This window comes from Giraffa tippelskirchi, chromosome 8 (genome assembly GCF_054371585.1).
Source record: "Giraffa tippelskirchi isolate mGirTip1 chromosome 8, T2T-mGirTip1v1.2.pri, whole genome shotgun sequence".
Classification (NCBI taxonomy): domain Eukaryota; kingdom Metazoa; phylum Chordata; class Mammalia; order Artiodactyla; family Giraffidae; genus Giraffa; species Giraffa tippelskirchi.
The window spans coordinates 160,267,405-160,288,228 of record NC_137282.1 but is presented as its reverse complement, the minus strand read 5'-3'; the positions used below and the strand labels follow the sequence as shown (position 1 = coordinate 160,288,228).

The following is a 20,824-nucleotide window of genomic DNA, read 5'->3' as shown; positions in this document are numbered from 1 at the left end:
CTCACCTCCAAATACCATCTCCCCGGGAATTGGGTCTCAACCTATGAGTTTTGGGGGGGACACAAACATTCAGTCTAGAGCCTGCATCGTATGATCGGTGCCTCTCAGACCGGAAACATGAGAGCACCTCTTTACTGAGTATGTTCCGTGGATGTCTCAGGTTAAGTTTCCTGGGACGTAGACCCCTGGGAAGAGCAACAGTGGTGTCTCTCACTGTAGTTAATGCCCTGGTATGTTTGATCACCTCACCACCTAAGATGCAAGCATCGCCAGTCCCAGTTCACAACTGAAGAAATGGGACTTGGGGAACTCAAGTGACTTGCCCAAGACCACCAGCCTGTCAGTGAGGATGCAGGTTGCACAGCCAGGCATGTTCCCTCACGACCCTGCCCCCATTCCGGAAACCTGGCGTGGGTTACAAGGTCACCTGGATTTTTGCTCATCCCGTGTGCTTGGGATCCAGTGCTCTCTGCTTTTGTGTTCCTAAAGTTCTTCTTCCTTTTTAGAAATATTTGCTTGTTTATTTGACTGTGTTGGGCACTCAGGATCCTCACTGTGGCAGGTGAGATCTTTCCTCGCGGCCCACGGACCCTCTAGTTGTGGCATGTCGGCGCGCGTGGGGGCTGAGTTGCTTCGAAGTATGTGGGATCTTTGTTTCCTGACCAGAGATGGAACCCGAGTCCACTGCATTGCAAGACGGATTCTTAGCCACAGGACCACCAGGAAGTCCCCCATCTTGAAATCCTTAGTGATTTTATCGTTGAATTTACGTCTTGTGATGCCGTCAGATGGGATATGGCACCCGGGATAGGGCTTGAGCCTGGCTCTCTGAGTGGTCCCTCCTCTCTCCTCCTCCCGGGTGGGGAGGCGAGGGGCCTGGGCACGTTCACCCCGGAGGCGGGGGTGCCCTGTGGGTGTCCGACACTCCACCTGTGCCCGTGCCCGTGCCTGTGGGAACATGACATTAAAAACAAAACACTAGGACAGGTCAGGAGAGATCATGGAAGAAATGAAAAGTCTTTTTGTTTTCCCGCTTCTTGAACAAGGGGCCCTGCATTTTTATTTGGTGTAGGGCCCAGTGAATTGTGCAGCAGCTCTGCCCTTTGACTCATAGCCTGGTGCTTTTATTGAATAACAACACGGACTTATTTGTCCGCATTAGAGAGTGCTGTTAGCACATAAAAGAGGAGATAAATGGCACTCGTCTTTGCTCTTTTATTTTCACTCCCAGTATTAGCATTCTAAGATCATCACTCTTTTGATGTACTAACATTCTTTAATGTCTATTTGGTGAAGAAACAAGGCATTCATCCTGGAATTAAAGGTTAACGTGGTTAAAACTTATGCATTTTCCTTTTGGTGCAGAGTTTAGCCATAGTACAGATACTTAGTCAGTGTTTCTTTTTATGGTCTTTCCATTTAAGGATGCCCAAGTGTTGGATGAATGTACTATTTTGAGGGAAAAAATGCATAGAGGTTTAAAAAAATCTTGGGACTTCCCTGGTGGTCCAGGGGTTAAGACTCTGCACTGGAAGCACAGAGGGTGAAGGGTCAATCCCTGGTGTGGAAAGTAAGATCACATATGTCTCTTGGCATGGCCAAAAATTTTAAAAAATTAAATAAAATAGAAAAATTTTTAAAAATTAAAAAGTCACTTTTGCTGAAATAAATTATGCACACTTTGAAGGGCCATTGTTCTTTAATATTAATTTGATATATTGCAGATCAAATGGAGGGCCCCGAATAGGGGCCCAGGACACTGACACGCGTAGATAAATAAGTCCCCCCGTCTCGTGGTCATGTAGCGCCCCCAGGGGACTGATGAAGCCAGCGTGGTCCTAGTTCACAGACCAGCTTTGGCGAACTCCTGCCCGATCCATTGGCTTAAGGCAATTAGGTTTTTACTATATTTCATCCTCTTTCATGGGTCTTAAAATTCTGATATTTGAGGCAGTTGTTTTGGGAAGATGAGGATGGAATTGTCTAGAAGAAATTTTATTTCATTTATTCCTTAGAGGGGAAGGGGATATAATGAGTAGAGATTTGTTTTGATGAAAAACCTACGTGAAAGAAATGGTATATTTGTGCTTTTAAAAAACATGTTTTTTTTTTTTAATAAAAACATGTTTAGATGGGTTCATTTTTGAATTGTTTTGATATTGAGGTTTTTGTTTTTTTTTTTCCATCTCTTTCAGAATTTTCCACAGTTTATTTTATTCCCATCCAAAGCAGGAGGGTTTATTACTCTACCTTACAATCTCTGAACTCACCAAACTCCCAAACCCTTATCTGGAATTTCAAGACATTTTAAGGGTAACTTAGCTCCAAAGGCTAGTCACATCTCTGATTTTCTGTTGCTTTGGATCTTGGTCCTCTTATTTTCTTCTGCCTTTTTAGTTCTCCGAGTACATTATTATTATTATCATTTTTTAATAAATTTATTTATTTTAGTTGGGGGCAAATTACTTTACAATATTGTAATAGTTTTTGCCATACATTGACATGAATCAGCCATGGGTTTACATGTGTTCCCCTGATATTGAGTTTTATATTAGAAGTTCGTATCTTTCTTTATTCATTGGTCTTCAGGGATGAAGGCAATGACATATGAGGATTCTTGGTTATTCTTGATTCTTAGGCAGCTGGGCAATAATTCTTGATGATTAGGTAATTCAAAACCTTATTAGTCAATTTGCAGTTGACATATACGGCCTGCCTCTCCTCCAAGAGCCGGTTTCACTCTCCTGAACATCTCCTCCGTCAGCAGGGGCAGGAGACTAGAAATGAAACACGGCAGAGGCAGCGGCGCTGTGACCCTCTCGCTGAGGGATCTGGGGATGATCTGAATGCACTCAGTGCCCTTGTGGTTATTGGTGCGCTCTGACTTCACGGTGACGTGCAAACAAAACCCGTGATCAGATAGCAGTCACTCACTCTAATGAGAGTTTGCACAAATAGATTCCCTCTGCTGGACTCTGAAAATGTGAAATGTTATCTCTGATAAAATGAAAGGATTTGTTTACCTTAGAGGAATTGAAGTCTCAGATGATGGGGAGGGATTTTTTTTTTTGAGGGGTTTTTCTGATATCGCAGTAATCATACTAGTCTTGTTTAGGCTGGCTCTGAGCCTGCGGTAGTCATTCTAGGGTTGGAGGAGGGTCTGAGGTTTCTTTCCTCCATCGTCTCTCTGCCTCCGTGAAAAGACCAGGATGGAAGCTGAGGGCTGGGGCATCAGGAAGTAGGGAGCTGGGACCCGGCACTTGCCCTGCCTGAGCACAAGGTCCCCTCCCTCCCTCACGATTCTTCAGCTTCGTGTGCTTAGTCGCTCAGTCACGTCCGACTCTTTGTGAGCCCTCAGACTGTAGCCCCCCAGACCCCTCTATCCATGGGATTTCCCAGGCAAGAATACTGGAGTGGGGTGCCATTCCCTTCTCCAGGGGATCTTCCTATCCAGAGATCAAACCTGGGTCTCCTGCTTGGCAGGCAGATTCTTCACCATCTGAGCCACCAGGGAAGGTTCTTCAGCTTTTGGGAACTGCTGTGAGTCCAGCCTTCTGTCATCCCTGAGACAGCCTGGATCTTGTCCCCACCCTGTGCCCGAGGGTATCAGCAGTCCCTTACTTGGCTTGCAGGCCAGTTAGGACTGGAGACTGGAAGACTGGTGCCACGTGTGACCAAGAGAAGCTTAGCTCTGGGTTCTGGAGGCAGGTATGTAGAGAACTCAGTGTTGGAGGAGCTGAGCCCTTCCGAAAATGTATATTCACTAAGTGACATTCAGAGATATGGTTGGGAATTCCCTGGAGGTCCAGCAATTGGGATCAGTGCTTTCACTGCCGGGGGCCCAGCTTCAATCCCAGGTCAGGAAACTAAGATCCCACAAGCTGCGAGTCTCAGCCAAAGAAAAAGAAATTATGGTTTGCTGTAAAGTACACATTTAACAAAGAAGACTTAGGATGTAATCGCTATAATTCATCAACCAGCTATGACTTTAGACAAGTAATGTAACTTCTCTTAGTTTCTTTTATCTGTAAAAAAGGGGTTTCTAAGATCCTTCCCAATAATATAAACCTTACGTCATTGATCCTATTAGGAAAAAAGTCACTGTCATCGCCATTAGAGATACTATAGAATTAACAGAGCATGAAGAGAAAAATTGAAAATATGGTTTTGTGTGTGTGTTTGTGTGGCATGATAAAGACTATACCTGGTTTTTATTCTCAGTTTCTGGCAGAGCTTCAAAAACCCTTGAAATTTCCTGAGACAAGAGTGTTTTGTTATGCTAACGAAGTGACTCTGGGTGGGCCCCCAGAAATCTTCCAAACCTGGACTGGTCACCAGAAAGCCTACACAGTTAGAGTACTGGAACTTTGTAAAGTCAAGGTATACACCGTGTTGATTTGATACATTTGTATATTGCAAGATGATTACCGCCAGATTACCACCAGAGTGTTAGCTGACATCTCCATTCCCTCACGAAGTTACCATTTTGTTTCTGTGATGAGAGCTTTTAAGGTGCAGCGCAGCCAAAAAATATAAAAACTATTCTCTCAGCAGCTTTCAAGTGAATTTCAGTATTGTTAGCTATAATCATCCATGCTGCACATAAGATCAACAGAACTTATTAATGTTAACTAGAAACTTGTACCCTTTGTCCAATAAAATCTCACCATTTCCCCCACTCCCCAGCCCTTGGCAACTATCACTGTACACTCTGTTTCTCTGCCTAAAGCTTAATTATTTTTCTGTTAATTATATGTTCCCGTTTGTTTGACCCTATTTTCTACTACAATTTGTTGACTTAAAATAATGCACAACGTGAGAGTTATGAGTTAAGTTGTATTTGGAGCAAAATGAAGACTGCAGCCCAGGAGACTGCTCCGGAGAGGTAGTGGGGAAGGTCAGTGTATATATGTGATTTTGGTGAACGGGGAATACATGCAATTAAGCACATATTTGTCCAGAAGGTTTCTGCCCGTCTCTGAAACTTTGCTAGTCACGAGGAATAGTCATCATGATGAAGGATTTCAGTGCTTTTCTAGATAGGAGAAGATACAAGAACTGGGCTCATAAAAGCAGCTGCTGAAAATACCCATCTGAAGACCTGTCCTGCCAGGCCCCCCGCGGTCCCCATCACCCCCTCACCCCAGCACAGAGTATTTCATTTCTGATCTCCACCCTGAACTCCTTTCTGGGGCTGTTGAAGGTCAGCAGCTGTAGCAGCACATGATTTAAGCCTTGTCAAGGTAGATGGCAAGTGCCCATGGCAAGTGCCAGTTTGTGGCTGACAAATCTTTTGACAACGTCTTACTGGCTTGTCTCAGCCATGCTAAGAATAAGCAAGCATCTCGGTGGTCTAGACCGAGGTAGCAGGTGCTGGTGATGGAGGCCCTTGTACATGAAGAACAGATCTCCCAGGAGCAGGTGTGCTTTCCCTGTCACCTGACCCGTTCAGAAGCGCCTGGGTTATTGGAACAGCAGAATTCCCACATGCACAGATAAAAGCATTTGTTAAAAAAATGGGCTTTGGACAAATTGATGTATAATGATTTCTTCCGATCCACCGACATCCTCCCAGGCGAAGACCACAGTCTTTGAGGAGCTCAGGTTGTGGGAACTTCCGGGGTACCCATCGGCTGTGGTGCTTCTATTCCTCCTCCACTGATCCTGCATCAAATGAAGCAAGGATCACCCGTTTTAAAAGCATTTTCAATCAACCATGGTGGGCTGCTCTCCCACTTAGAGCGCTGTACCATATTTGGCCAAGGAAGTACCCATTAACCAAGGGCAGTAATGGTTGGCTATTTGGGGCAATATGGAGATTAATTTGTGGGAAGAGTCATCAGGCTCTTAAGTATTTGAAAGCAGGCAAATCACCAGCAGAGTCTTAGGAGGAAAATGGCAAAGGAAAGGCAGCTGCATTTACCTAGAGGGGGACAAGCCTTCCAGCTTTTTTCATTTGATAAAAGATGTATAACTGAATCATTGTGCTGTATAGTGGAAATCAACACAACATTGTGAATAAAGATCAATAAAATATATCTTTAAAATAACTTTAAAATTATTATTTATTTTTGGCTGCTCTGGGTCGTTGATGCCGCCTGCAGGCTTTCTCTGGTTGTGGAGAATGGGAGCTTCTCTTGAGGTGGCTTCTCTCGTTGCAGAGCAGGGGCTCTAGATCTCAAGGGCCCAGAAGCTGTGGTGCATGGGTGGTGCCTTGGTTGTTCAAGACATATGGGATCTTCCCGGAACAGGGATTGAACCCATGTCCCCTCCACTGGCAGGTGGATTCTTAACTACTAGACCACTAGGGAAGTCCAGCAAAATAAATTTTTTGAAGAAAAGCTTTTCCCATGTAAAAGCGAAGCATCACGTAAACACTTGACCAGCTTACACTGGCTTTGCCTCCCTCAGTAGGTCTATTAATGAAACCTTGAGTTATTGTACAGAGACAGCCCTGCAAGACGAGAACTCAGAAACCAAGAAGGTTCAGTCCATGGAACTGGAAGGAAAAGAACGTTGCCACTGGAGCGCTTTACAAACAGGAGTTCTCTCAACAAGGAAAACCTGGCTTCCATCAGCAGGCGTGCCTTGTATGGGAAGCCTGACCAATCAGCGTCCAAGTTTGAAATTCCACTGTCTCCTTAGATTTTACCACGAGCCCTGGATCCGGGATCGCGGAGGCAGATTTGAGAGCCTTGTGGGTCAAGCTTATGAAAAGGCTCTTTTCTCAAGAGTTGGTGCCATAGAGTTGGCTTTTACGCAAGTTGGGCAGGGAGCCTTTGCTTCATCTGTTCCAAAAAGTGGTAAGTGCTCAGATTTTATCCTAGACGTCTTAAAAGCCAAGAAAAAGGAAAGTTCCAGTTCAGTAAAGATGATAACTTTGATTGTATGTCTAAAGAAACGGAATGATCAGGTTGTAAATCTGTGGTTTCTCTAGTGCTTCCCAAAACGACTGAGTGCCTTAGAAGGAAATTTCTATTGTAGTTTTTGGGCACTGAATGCTAAAAGGAGCTAAAGTGGAACCCCATCGCTGGAGCGCTACAGAATCAGACGGAATTGCCAGCGCCAGTGGCTTTTGGCTCTCTTGCTGGGAGATCCTCTCCACGTGGCTGGCTGTGCTGGCGGTCCACACAGGCGGGGCCGCCCCTCTGTCGAGGCCACTCCGACTCCTGTGACTACGGAAACTCAGGGCCGTCCTCTCTGCCGGGTGGAAGAGAAAGAGGAGGCCGGGTGGAAGAGAAAGAGAAGGCCGAAAAGACACGACAGGTAAGAGCAGCATTTATCAGTCTCTGAAACGCTCCCCACCGCGGCCTGGCCCTCATGAAGGGACCAGCAGGGCCTCCGTCCCTCCCTGAGAGCATCTCTTCCTTGGGGTTTTCCATTGGCCTCAGAGCCACATATGAACGTTCAGGGCAAATATTTCCATCCCCGCGGAAGAGTGGGGATACTTGAGGGCATTGTGTGGCTGAGTGCTGATTGGAGTTGGAAGGGATATGCAGTTTGCTTTTAAAAGACAAAAAACACGATTTGGAAGCAGCTATTGTAATTGAGCAGCTCTGTTCTGCCTGGTGAGTCTTGTGACAAATAAGGAATCCTGGGAGCGCCAAAGAATTGATGCTTTTGAACTGTGATGTTGGAGAAGACTCTTGACAGTCCCTTGGACTGCAAGGAGATCCAACCAGTCCATCCTAAAGGAGATCAGTCCTGGATGTTCACTGGAAGGACTGATGTTAAAACTGAAACTCCGATACTTTGGCCACCTGATGCGAAGAGCTGACTCATTGGAAAAGACCCTGAAGCTGGGAAAGATTGAAGGCGGGAGGAGAGGGGGATGACAGAGGATGAGATGGTTGGACAGCATCACCAACTCAATGGACGTGAGTTTGAGTAAACTCTGGGAGTTGGTGATGGACAGGGAGGCCTGGCATGCTGCAGTCCATGGGGTTGCAAAGAGTCGGACATGACTGAGCAACTGAGCTGAACTGGGATCCATGCTGAAATGGGAGCAGTGGCCCAGATATGAGCAGATTCGAGATACTGTTCAGACACCATGCCCCAAGCCTGCTCAGGAAGAAATTTCAAACACTTTTCACATGAAAAACACTTGAAGATCCACATCTTCCTTTCTCTCATTTCACACCATCTTTCATTAAACTCAGGACATCCCTTCCCCTTGTGGTCTCATTTAATTGTCTACTAACTTTCGCACCGGCATCAGTAGCCTCCTGGGAGGGGTCTTCCCTGGTGATCCAGTGGCTGAGACTCCGTACTCCATAGTGCAGAGGGCCCAGGTTCCTTTCATGGACTGGGAACTGGATCCCATATGCTGCAACTAAGAGTTTGCATGCCGTAACCAGGACCTTGCACAGTCAAATAACATTAAAAAAAAAAAAAAAAAGCAAAAAGAACCTTCTTGGGAGGCACAGAGTCCCCACAGCATTTGGGCTATACTTTTAAAAGTTTTTTTACATTGTGGTGAAATATAAATTTACTGTTTTAACCAGTTTGAAGTGCATGGTGCAATGGCAGAAGTGTATTCACATTTCTGGGCAACCATCACCACCAACCATGTCCAGAGCTTTTTTCATCTTGCAAGATTGAAACTCTGTATCTATTAAAAATAATTCTCCATTCCCTCCTCCCCTCAGCTGCTGACAACCACCATTCTACTCTGTCTCTGTGAATTTGCTCTGCATCCCTAACTTAAGTGGAATCAACAGTGTTTATCCCGTGTGTGTGTGTGTGTGTGTGTGCGCACGCACACACGTGCGTGCACGTCGCTCAGTTGTGCCCGACTCTTGTGACCCCATAGACTGTAGCCTGACAGGCTCCTCTGTCCATGGGATTCTCCAGGCAAGGATACTGGAGTGGGTTGCCATTTCCTTCTCCAGGGGATCTTCCTGACCCAGGAATCGAACCCTGGTCTCCTGCATTGCAGGCAGACTCTTTACTGACTGAGCTACGAGGGAAGCCCGTAGGTTTTTCCCTTAGATGGAGCTCATTTAGGATAATGGCCTCAAGTTTGTCTATGTTGTGGCCTCGGTCGGAATATCTTTTCTTTCCAAGGTCAAATCATACCCCATATATATGTACCACATTCTGGACTATACTTTTTATCTGGCATTTGATATCTACTGTCACTTATCTTGTAAGCTGCATGGGGATAAAAAGACATGAAGGATTCATATTTTATATCTTTTCCGGGTATCCAGCATATCATTAAGTACATGTTGTTTTAGCAGGCCCGTCAGTGCTCACTTTACACACACTCCCCAAAGTCCATGTCCTGGTGCGGAGCGGGGCAGGACTGACTTGCTATCAGTGAGACAGGATAATCTGGTTCTGTCATAGACTGATTGCTTGTCTGGTGGGTTAATTAAATAATTCATTCACCCGACATATTTGTTTGCTTCTATCATATGTCAGGCAGTTTGGGAATGACTGAGGCCACAAGGCAGATCCAGCACTTGCCCTCATGGAGTTTTTTCCCTTAATTAAAGTATAGTTGATTTACAATATGCTGGTTTCACGTGCACAACACAGTGATTCCCTTATGCATAAATATCTTCAGATTATTTTCCCTTACTCAGGGAAAAGTCGCTCAGTCATGTCCAGCTCTTTGCGACCCCATGGACTGTAGCCTGCCAGGCTCCTCCATCCATGGGATTTTCTAGGCGAGAATACTGGAGTGGGTTGCCATTTCCTTCTCCAGGGGATCTTCCCGACCCAGGGATCAAACCTGGGTCTCTTGTATTGCAGGCAGACTCTCTACCATCTGAACCCCAGAGCCAGGACCTTTTTCCCTTACAGGCTATTACAAGTACTGAGTATAGTTCACTGTGCTCTACAATAGGTTCTTGACGGAGTCTCTAATGGAGGAGAAATTAAAACATAACTTCCCAAATAAATGCAATAAATATAAGCTGTGGTAAGGGCTGGGAAGGAAAATTATAGATAGGGAAATTATGTTTCTGTTGTATCTGTTGTTCTAATGAGCTTTTCAAGTAAAAAGTTAAAGTTCATTGGCTTTCTGACCTCGGGACTTCCCTCTGTCAACTTCAGTCTCAAAACCCTCCTGCCTCCAAAACCTAGTCCTGTGACCAAACAAAGGATAATGAGTCAGCAAAAACTGCCAGCTACAGTCAGCAAAGGGAAGAGCTGATTGTTAATAGAGGTGAGGAAAGAGTAGCCAGGAAACAGTTGAGCATCTCCCTCCTGTTGCCCAGCAATGCCTGACTCCACCCTCCCAGAAACGGGATCTGGGAGGGATGAGTACATGAAATCTCCGCAGATGACAGCGGTGGTTTCCAAACTGGAGGGTGGTGGGAGAGAGGGCGCTCAGGGAGGAGCCGGAGCTCCAGCAGGTGACCTAAGGGCCGGTCAGCAGAACAGTGGAGGGGGAGGACTGAGCTGGGCAGATGCCGCCCCTGAGAGGCCCAGTCGGGGATGGGAGCCAGCAGGGGGAAAGAGACAAAGGTAGAAAACGAGGTGCTGTCAGGAAGCCAGGAGAAGAGGGCGAGCTAGGTTGTAGCCGCGCATTTGGGGAACAAACTCACTCAGAAGGACAATGCAGATAGTGGAGTGCAGTTTATTACAGCAGCCAGCCCAAGGCAGAGTCTCCTCTTAGCCAGGGACCCCGACCAGTTTTTGTGAAAACCTTATATACCCTAAGTGTACGTTCCAAAACCCACCTCCCCAGATTCCCTGAAACTAGTCTGAACAAAGGAAAAGAAAGATACAATCAAAGTTAACCCGTGATTCATATGCCTTAAGCCTAGGTAGTTAACAGTGGACAATTATCAATAGGCCTGTGGTCATATCCCAATAAGCATAATAGAATTTATGATTCTATTCAGTTACACAGGCCTGTGGTCATACCCCAATAAGCATAATAAAATTTATGATTCTATTCGGTTACACAGATAACTAGGGTATTCTTTTAGGCGATGGCGAGTCTAGGTACGAGCCCTGGAGCTCTTCCACCCAGGGGTCTGATTTTCCAGTTGGTATGTCGTTTCCATGGGTACTGGGCATAGAGCTCACAGTCCACAGTCCGGCCCATGATGGAGTCCTGCTTTCAAGATGGAGCCTGTTCTGTCTGTTTCCTCCTTCACTAGGAGGAAGGCTCCGTCTACTGGATGAGCTGGGGAATCACCAGGGGGTCCTGGGGGTGAGCCCTGGACACTGTCATTAGATCTGGCAAAACAGAAGTGATGGTTCCCTTGACACCAGCAGTTGGAGTGGAGTCAGATGCTCCAGCTAATGACACCCAGGCCCCCTTGAAAATCACTTTGACCAGGGGGCGGGCAGGGGGTGAGCCACTGCCAGCGATCCACAGTGGTTGGCAGAGGCCCCAAGTGCGTCTCTGTGGAGAGAGCCTCACAGGCGGGACTCCCAGTCACCGTGAGCTTGGAGTTGGCTTAGCCTCCGGGGACGCACAACGCAGGCTCGCCATCCGGGCGCCTGTGGTTTCTTCATCGCCTCCACCTGAGTCCGGCTTTTCCTTTCTGTTGCATGAAAAAACTTGAGCATCTGAGATTAAAACGGCATACCTAGGGGACTTCCCTGGTGGTCCAGTGGTTAAGACTTCACCTTCCAGTGCAGGCGGTGTAGGTTTTATCTCTGGTCGGGAAGCTAAGATTCCACATGCCCGGAAGCCAAAAAGCCAAAGCATAAAACAGAAACAATACCGTAACAAAATCATTAAAGTCTTTAAAAATGGTCTGCATCAAAAAATAAAAATTATTTGACAAAGGACACATCTACTGGGGAGAGAAGCCCCATAGTCCAGCCCACTCTGCTGAGAACAGGACCCCCACCCACGCCCAGGAGCGGGTGCCTGGCTTCACCTTCTGCTTCAGCTTCCCCCAGGGAAGCAGCTAATTGATTCTGGGGAGCAAACTATAAAGTCTCTCAGGGGGTTGGGGGCGTCTCCCAGAACTTGTCTTCATCTCAAAGGCAGAATGTGGAAAAAAGTTTCATTAATCCTTTTTCATTTGGTATCAATATTTCTAGTAGTTTCGTGTGTTCATTATGTCATCTTTGAAAACATGAGTTACTATTAACCACGTTAACAAACGTGACTCTCTTTGCAGGATATTTTTAAGTATTGTTTTCCCCCTCCTTTGTGGCTTTCTTTCTCTTCTTCAAGGAGCTACAGGTAACTTGGGTGGAAAAGTGAAAGTGAAACTGTTAGTTGCTCAGTTGTGTCTGACTGACTCTCTGTGACCCCACAGACAGTAGCCCACCAGGCTCCTCTATCCATGGGATTCTCCAGGCAAGGATACTGCGGTGGGTTGCCATTCCTTTCTCCAGGGACTTGGGTGGAAAGGAGACCTGACCTCCAAGACTTGTTCTTTGGGATGTCCTACCTCAGGGGAGTTGACGTCTCAGAGGAGCAGGGCACAGGATCCCTGGCCTGGTCAAACATTCCTGTGCCCCAAGAATTTCAGAGGAGTATCAAGGCACTCAACATTAGGAAACCACTCAGACCAACAGGGGCTTCCTGCCATCAGTCCTCTTAGATTGGCAAAAAATATCCTTGTAACCCACCAGTGCAGGCAAGTGACCTGGGGACTGGTCACTTGCTGTCCCAGGGGTGCTGCTGACCCATCGCTTTGCCTTGGTCCAGGGAAGACTTTGCCACCTTTTTACTTCCCTGAAGATGGAAAGAGCACCTTCTGAAGGACAGAAATCAAGATCCCCTCCAACCTAGGGAATTTGGCCACCAAGTCAAAATTTATTTGATCTAAAAAAATTTTTTTAATTCCATTTTATCTAGTGTACTTGATGGCTTCCCAGGTGGCACAAAGGTAAAGACTCTGCCTGCCAGTCCAGGAGACCCAAGAGATGTGGATTTGAGCCCTGGGTTGGGAAGATCTCCTGGAGTAGGAAATGGCAGCCCACTCCAGTCTTCTTGCCTGGAGAGTTCCATGGACAGAGGAGCCTGGTGGGCTACAGTCCACGGGGTTGCAAAGAGTCAGACACAACTGAGTGCACACACACTAGTGTACTTGATTTTGAGGTCTGAGAATAGTCATGCCCATCTCATATTATGTTCATTTGCAGAAGTCAGGATACCATCCGCTCTTGATTTTGTGGTCCCTGGAAAGGAATAGCATGCAGAAATGCAACCCACTGTTAATTCCAAACTTCTTTCCCCCCTTTACAGCCTTTTTTTGATGGGTTTTTTTTTGTTGTTGTTGTTGCTAAACAGCAAGGTATATTTCTTCTCCTTTCTCCCCTTGTTGTAAGCTAAAATCATATACAGCCACTCTAGTAACATGGTTTGGCAGTTTCTTACAAAGTAAAGTGTGTGCTTACCACAGGATCCAGCAATCCCACTGCTAGGATATTTACCCAAAGAAGTGAAAACACATGTCCACACAAAGGCCTGCACTTGACTGCTCACAGCAACTTTACTCATAATAGACAAGAACTGGAAACAATTCAAATGTGCCACTGGTCAAAGGAGCACAGTCCTTCCATACAATATAGATATTCATTGTATGGATATTCATTCAGCAAACTGAATGAATTACTGATACAAGTCACCACATGGATGAAGCTCAACTGTATAATGCAAAGTGAAAGCGGCTTGGATGCAAGAGACCATACTGTATGATTCCAGTATTTGAAATTCTCTGCAAAGGGAAACCACCGTGGCAGAAACCAGAGTGCTTGCCAGGGGTCAGGGAAGGACGGGATCGACAGCCAGAGAACACGAGGGGGCTTTGGGGAGAGCTGCAAACACCCCGTGTCGTGCTGGGATGATGGGAACCATGTGTCAAAGCTCATCAGGCTTTATGCGTAAAACGGATAAATTTTATTGTTTGGAGATTATATCTCAAAAAGTTGACAAAAATCATGCGGGAGAAAGAAAGAAAGAAGAAAGTAATGAAGGTATTGAAAGACTGGTTCCAGAGCCCCTGAAGGACCTCTCGGGTTGCTGAGGTCAGGTTTTCTTTACTGCCCTTGAACCGCACACATTTCCCTCCCGTCACCACCGCCCCCAGCCAGTGCCCTGGTCAGAGCTGCCCTGCCACCCTCTCCAACACCTTTTCTTTCGCTGGGGAGGAGCCAGGCTGTCTGGGCCCAAGGGAGCCAAGGGGAGCCCTTCCCCACTGAGTCCTTCCCAAACTCCCCCTGTCAAGCTTTTCCTTTGAGTTGGCCCTTCACTCCCTCGGCTTTGTTGCTGACCTTGGGCAAGATTTATCACGTGTGTGTTAGTGAAGGTGCTCAGGCTAGAGAACAGAGAAACAGACCACTAGGAAAGATACAGAATGAGAAAGAAAGGTACTTCTTTTAAGGAATTGACTCCCGCAGGGTTTTGGAACTGGCAGGTCTGAAATTGTGGGGCAGGCTGGAAATGCACTGAGTGTGGAGGCGGTCTTGAGTTTGCAGGCTGGAGATGCAGGCAGAATTCGTCTGCTGCAGTAGAGGCGGTGTTCCTCCTTCTTGGGCTAAGTCGCTCAGTCGTGTCCGACTCTTTGTGACCCCATGGACTGCAGCCCACCAGGCTCCTCTGTCCATGGGATTCTCCAGGCAAGAACACTGGAGTGGGTTGCCATGCCCTCCTCCAGGGGATCTTCCCAACCCAGGGATCGAACCTGTGTCTTTTATGTCTCCTGCACTGGCAGGAAGGTTCTTTACCATCAGCGCCACCTGGGAAGCCCTTTCTCCTTCTTAGGGGTACATCAATCTTTGTTCCTAAGGCCTTCAACTGGTTAGATAAGGCCAACCTACATGTTTGAAAGTAATCTGCTTCATTCAAAATCTACTGATTTAAATGTAAATCACATCTTTAAAAGAAAACCTTTTTATACAACACCTCAACTAATGTCTGACCAATCAATTGGATATCATAGCCCAGCCAAGTCGACACATAAAACTAACCATCACAAATGGGTACCCACATCTTCAATAGCCTCTTTCCTGCCACTTAAAGGCATTAAAAGCCCGGGTTTGGGCTCTAGCCCTGTTGTTTGCTAGCTGTGTTACCTTGGGAAAGTTCCTTGTCTCTCTGGGCCTCTATTTCCCCAATATAAGCCAGGAGCAGCAGTAGAATTATTAACATAAGGATTAAATGAGTTAATACAGTACCTTCAAAGAACCTAGATGAGTACTCAGCACATATAACCTAATTATGCCTGGCATTATTCTAAATTTCACAAATACTAGCTAATTTTCCAGGAAAGTTTCCATTCATCTTAAAATTACGTTTATTGGTTAAGAAATGCCTTAATCATGGCCAATGAATGACTTGAGTCAAGGAAGGTGAAGGGAAAGAAAATGTTTGCAGTAAATTGGACAAGATAAAGAAATGGGATTCGGAATTTCCCTGGTGACCCACTGGTTAAGAATTCACCTCGCAATACAAGGGACTTGGGTTCGATCCCTGGTCCGGGAAGATCCCACATACCATGGAGCACCTAAGCCCAGGTGTTGCAACTATAGAGCCCGCGTGCCACAACAAGAGAGTCCCTGGGCCACAGTGAAAGATCCCAAATGACACGATGGAGATCCTGCAACTAAGACCCAATGCAGCCAAATAAATAAATTTTTATTGAAGAGAAATGGGTTTCAAATTCAAATATTAAAAGAAAATGCTCCAGAGTCTTCCTCCTACCTACTTCTTTGTTGACATTTTCAAGTCCTACCATTTAAGATAATTTTTAAAGACTTCTTGATCAGTGATATTCTTATTTTGTTATTTAATCATTAGTGTGACAGAATTTTCTTTTTGCAGGAGTGTGTAAAAAGCACCTTTTCATATATTATTCTTTAAACATTTGTGAGCTGATGGGAACTCAGTCATCACCAATCACCTTTTCATGGGAAAATGTATTCTACAATCTAAGCAAATAATTTACAAACTTGTAGTTAATAACCTGTCTCAAATTTGCTGACTGTCTATTTTAAATAAAGCCCTGTAATGAAGTAGTTAAGGACCAGTGTTTTGTAGCTTTCAAAAGCCCTGCCTGGTCATTTGAAGTAGCATCTTTGTGGCAAATTGCTTAAACCCTCAAAGCTTCAGTTCCTCCACTTGTTTGTAAAGATAACAGTACTATATCGTAGATTTAGGAAGGCTTGAATGGAAGGATTAAAGTGAATTTTTCTAGCACAGAAAAAGTGCTCAATAAATGAAATTATTCTACTCTAGAGATCATAAGATTCATAATACTTCATTTATTTGGTGTCAAATCCTTATACTTTGTTTTCCAAATGAGAAAAGTGGGCAGAGATATTAGTAATTCCTCCTCCAGGGACTTCCCTGGTGGTCCAGTGGTTAGGACTCCACGTCCACTGCTTGGGTCACAGGTTCAATCCCTGGTTGAGGAACTGAGATCCTGCATGACTCGTGGGGTGGCCGAAAAGAAGAAGAAAAAAAAGTGTCCCCTCTTCCGAACTCTAAGGATGTGCATTCATCCACATTATTTGTTTCCACTTAAGAGCTTCATAACCCACTATCATCTGGCTTCAGCAAGCAGCACTGAGGTCAACCATGACCTCTGCATCACCAAACTCAAAGGACACTTTGGTAGCTCAATCGGTAAATAATCTGCCTGCAATGCGGGAGACCCTGGTTCTATTCCTGGGTTGCGAAGATCTCCTGGAGAAGGAAATGGCAACCCACTCCAGTATTCTTGCCTGGAAAGTCCCATGGACAGAGGAGCCTGGTGGGCTACAGCCCATGGGATCAGAAGAGTCAAACACGACTTAGCGACTAAACCCCCAAAGGACACTTTACAGCTTTGAATTACTGGGTGTCTGTGCTGTGTTTGACTCTATGAAACCCACTGCAATGGTCTGAACTGTGTCCCCCCAAATTCATATGCTGAAGTGCTAACCCTTGGTGCTTCAGATTGTGATGGTTATTTACTTGGAGACAAAAGCTTTTAAGAGAGTTAAATTAAAATGAGGTCACAAGGGTGAACCCTAACCCAAGATGACTGCTGTCTTTATGAGAAAAAGAGAAGAGGGCGCAGACACACCCAGAGGGACGACCATGAAAACAGAGAGAGAAGTCGCCATCTACCAAGGAGAGAGCCTCGGGTGAAACCACCTCTGCCATCCACCTTGCTTTTGGACTTCCAACCTCCAGAAACATGAGAAAATCAGTTTCTCATGTTTAGCCACCCAGCATGAGGTGCTTCGCTACGGCAGTCCCATAGCAGGTCTTCCCTGGTGGCTCAGATGGTAAAGAATCTGCTTGCAATGCGGGAGACCCAGGTTCAATCCCTGGATCAGGAAGATGCCCTGCAGAAGGGAATGCCTACCCACTCTAGTATTCTTGTCGGAAGAATTCCATGGGCAGAGGAACATGGAGGGCTACAGCCCATGGGGTTGCAAAGGGTCAGACACGACGCAACGACAAACATACATAGCAGACTAATACAGCCTCCTTTTTGAAACTTACTACTGCCAGGATTCCAACTCCACGTTTTTCCTCTGGAGAGAATTTTGTCCTCTGCTCATCTTAGATATTGATGATTCTCAGTTTGCATGTTCTTCCTCATCCCATAGTCTCTGTCCAGCAGATGTCACCTAATCTCAGCTTCTAACCATGTTGACAGTAACCAGTTTGCTTGTATTTTGACTTTGTTCACAATAACTAGTGCCTTCCGCTAGCCCTCTTGCAGGCACCATGTTTATGTGTAAAACTGCACACCTCCCCTGAATACTCTCCATTTATTTCAGATCCCACAGTCCAAACCTGTCATCACCTTCCCTTGAAATTGGCTGTGCTTCCCACGTTCTGGTCCTCTGCATTCAGTTCACACCAACATCCTCTTGTTCACCTGTGATAACCTGAGAACCAGTCTCCAGGTCTTCCTTTCCTGATATCTGTCACCTACAAAGTATATGCTAAGCCCTCTTGTCCTTTCCTTGGACTGCAAGGAGATCAAATGAGTCAATCCTAAAGAAAATCAGTCCTGCATATTCACTGGAGGGACTGATGCTGAAGCTCCAATACTTTGGCCACCTGATGTGAAGAGCCAACTCATTGGAAAAGACTCTGATGCAGGGAAAGATTGAGGGCAGAAGAAGGGGAAGACAGAGAACGAGGTGGTTGGATGGACATGAGTTTGAGCAAACTCCAGGAGATGGTGAAGGACCAGGAAGCATGGCATGCTGTAGTCCATGGGGTTGCAAAGAGCTGGACATGACTGAGCGACCGAACAACAACTTGGCCTTTCCATATTGACCGTCCGGCTCTAGTCCCAGGGCAAGCATCTCTTAGCTAGACTGCTGCCACCATCCCCTCCTTGTTCTTTCTGCCCTCAGCCTCTTTCTGAAACCCATCCCAGTTGTGGTTGCCTGGGTAACCCCCTGGCAGTTACCCTCCCCCATGCTCTTCCCTGGATAGCAGCTAGCATCCTTTTGAGTCTGACCGAGTATCACCTTCTCCAGAGAGCCTTGTGGACCTACGGAGGGCACAATTGGACAGGTAAGGACTGACCAAGAAGACGCTATTCAAGAAGAGGCTGGAGACCTGAGGAGGCTCCACTGTGGTCCTTTAGAACCCCTGACGAGTCTTTAAAACAACAACAAAAATTGAAATCGACTTCAACTTTGGCATTTTCCCCAAAGTGTTCTTTAAGGGTTGTTGGGTTGATGCAAAGTCGTCTACTGCCACCTTATGGCAAAAAGTTGAAAAGAAACTCCCAGGGTTAAAATAACTTCTAAAAGCCTGATCATCTCTGCTGTTGCAGCGGAGGAGTTATTCTGTGCTTGGCCTAAAAACATTACTTCTATCTGGTATTGACTCATTCTCATCAGCACCCAAATCTTCTGATTGATCATCGTCTTAAAACCAAACAAAACCAAACCAAGAAAAAAACCCCAAATTCCTTACGTTAACACTAGACTTCTCTCTAGTTACCACCGGTTTCTCTGCTCTCCTTGGTGGCAAACCTCTACAAAAGAGTTTTCTTTCTTTCCTTTTTTTTGACTTCACGTGTGGCACATGGGATCTTTGTTCCCCTGGTCGAACCAACAGCTCCTGCATTGCAAGGACAGAGCCTTAACCACTCTGGAAAGTGAAAGTGAAAAGTGAAGTCACTCAGTTGTGTCCAACTCTTTGCGACCTCATGAACTGTAGCCCACCAGACTCCTCCATCCATGGGATTCTCCAGGCAAGAGTATTGGAGCAGGTTGCCATTTCCTTCTCCAGGGGATCTTCCTGACCCAGGGATCGAACCCGGGTCTCCAGCATTGTAGGCAGACGCTTTACCATCTGAGCCACCAGGGAAGTCCTAACCACTCCAGGGAAGTCCCCAAAAGAGTTTTCTGTGCTTGCTGTCCTCTTTTCTCTTCTTCCTCTTGTCCTCTCTTGGATCTCTTTGAGATCAGGCTTTTGCCACTAACACTTCACCTAAACTGCTGGGTCAGGCCCATAGGTGACTTTGGCTCCCTGATCCAATGGCCCAGTCTCAGTTCTCATCTTGACCACGTATAGATGACATCATTGCTGGGCCCCTTCTGGAAACACGTTCCACGCTTCCCAGACCCCTCTCCCCTGTGTCTCCCTGCTGTGTCACAGGCCACCCCTTCCCAGTGTGGAGTGCAGTTCCTTCCTTTATTCTGGGCTCTGAGCACTGGGAGGCCCCTGGCTCACTCTCCCCACCTCTTCCCTGTCTCCATCCACTCCCCAGACCATCTCTTCAGTCTCTCCACGTCCAGTACCCTTCACACGTTGTCCACTCCAGCCTTTCCCCTGAATTCCGGACTTGGTATCACCCTTGCATATCGAATAGGAATCTCAAGTGAAAGTGTTAGTCGCTCAGTTGTGTCTGACTCTTTGTGACCCAATGGACTGTAGGCTGCCTGGCTCCTCTGTGGGATTCTCCAGGCAAGAGTACTGGAGTGGGTTGCCATGCCCTTCTCCAGGGGATCTTCCTGAACCAGGGATCAAACCTACATCTCCTGCGTCTCCTGCACTCACAGTCAGGTTCTTTACCACGAACGTCTACAGTTGGGTAAAATTACCGCAAAACCTATTCTCTAATAAAGCATCGAATATCTTGTGTAATGTACTGGGTACTGTACTGAAAATGAAGAACAGAGTGGTTGTCCAGGTTTGAAATGGTCCAAATGCATCAGTTGGGTTGTTTACCCTTGTGATCAAGGCTGACGAGGAGTTGCCTCTGCCCAGCGTCCATGGGGTCGCAAAGAGTCAGACATGACTGAGCCACTGAACTGAACTGAGCATCCTGAAAGGATCACACTGTGTATCCCTAACCCAGAAAAGACAAAATTCAAAATGTGAAGCATGTTTCTACTGAACGTGAATTGCTTTCACGTCACTGTAAACTTGAAAAACTGTATTGAACCGTCATAAGTCATGGACCATCTGTATGATGACACGTATCCATCATTATCCTATAGAGTATTTGTCCATCCCTAAAAATCCTCTTGTTGCCAAACCCAGGTCTGGCTGCTCGCTGCTTTCGAGCTGGCACTCAAGTAGGAAATGAAAGATTGCTTCATTTCTGAGGCTGGCAACCCCTGGGGAGAAGGTGGACTCCTGTCCGAGAACCATCAGACTTGCTGCTCAGGGGATGGGAGCTTTCAAAGGAGAGCCTCAGGGTTGTTTGGGCGGTGGGAGGGAACAGGGCAGCACCGTCAGCTTAGAATCAGCCTGCAGTGGTCTGATCAGCGTCATCTTGGTGGTTTTAAGTACAGTTAATCTTTAGTTCCAGGGTTTGTTCCCACTTCTTTGAGGCCAGTTCTTGGAACTGTGTGACGTGGAGTGGCTTAGGTCAGGGCTTCCATTTGATCATCATGCGGTCATCTTCCTCCACCTGGGGGGGCTCCAGTG

The 20,824-nt window shown here is 46.3% G+C and overlaps 1 long non-coding RNA gene across 1 annotated transcript in view; it reads left to right on the top strand.

Annotated features, from left to right (window-relative positions):
- The first annotated feature begins 6,534 nt into the window (after window positions 1-6,534).
- LOC145518785 (uncharacterized) overlaps window positions 6,535-20,824 on the top strand; it is a 113,325-nt gene continuing 99,035 nt past the window's right edge. Inside the window, exons 1-2 of the long non-coding RNA XR_014063290.1 lie at window positions 6,535-6,803; window positions 6,938-7,266. This is a non-coding gene — a long non-coding RNA (uncharacterized LOC145518785). The remainder of the gene's footprint in view (window positions 6,804-6,937; window positions 7,267-20,824) is intronic.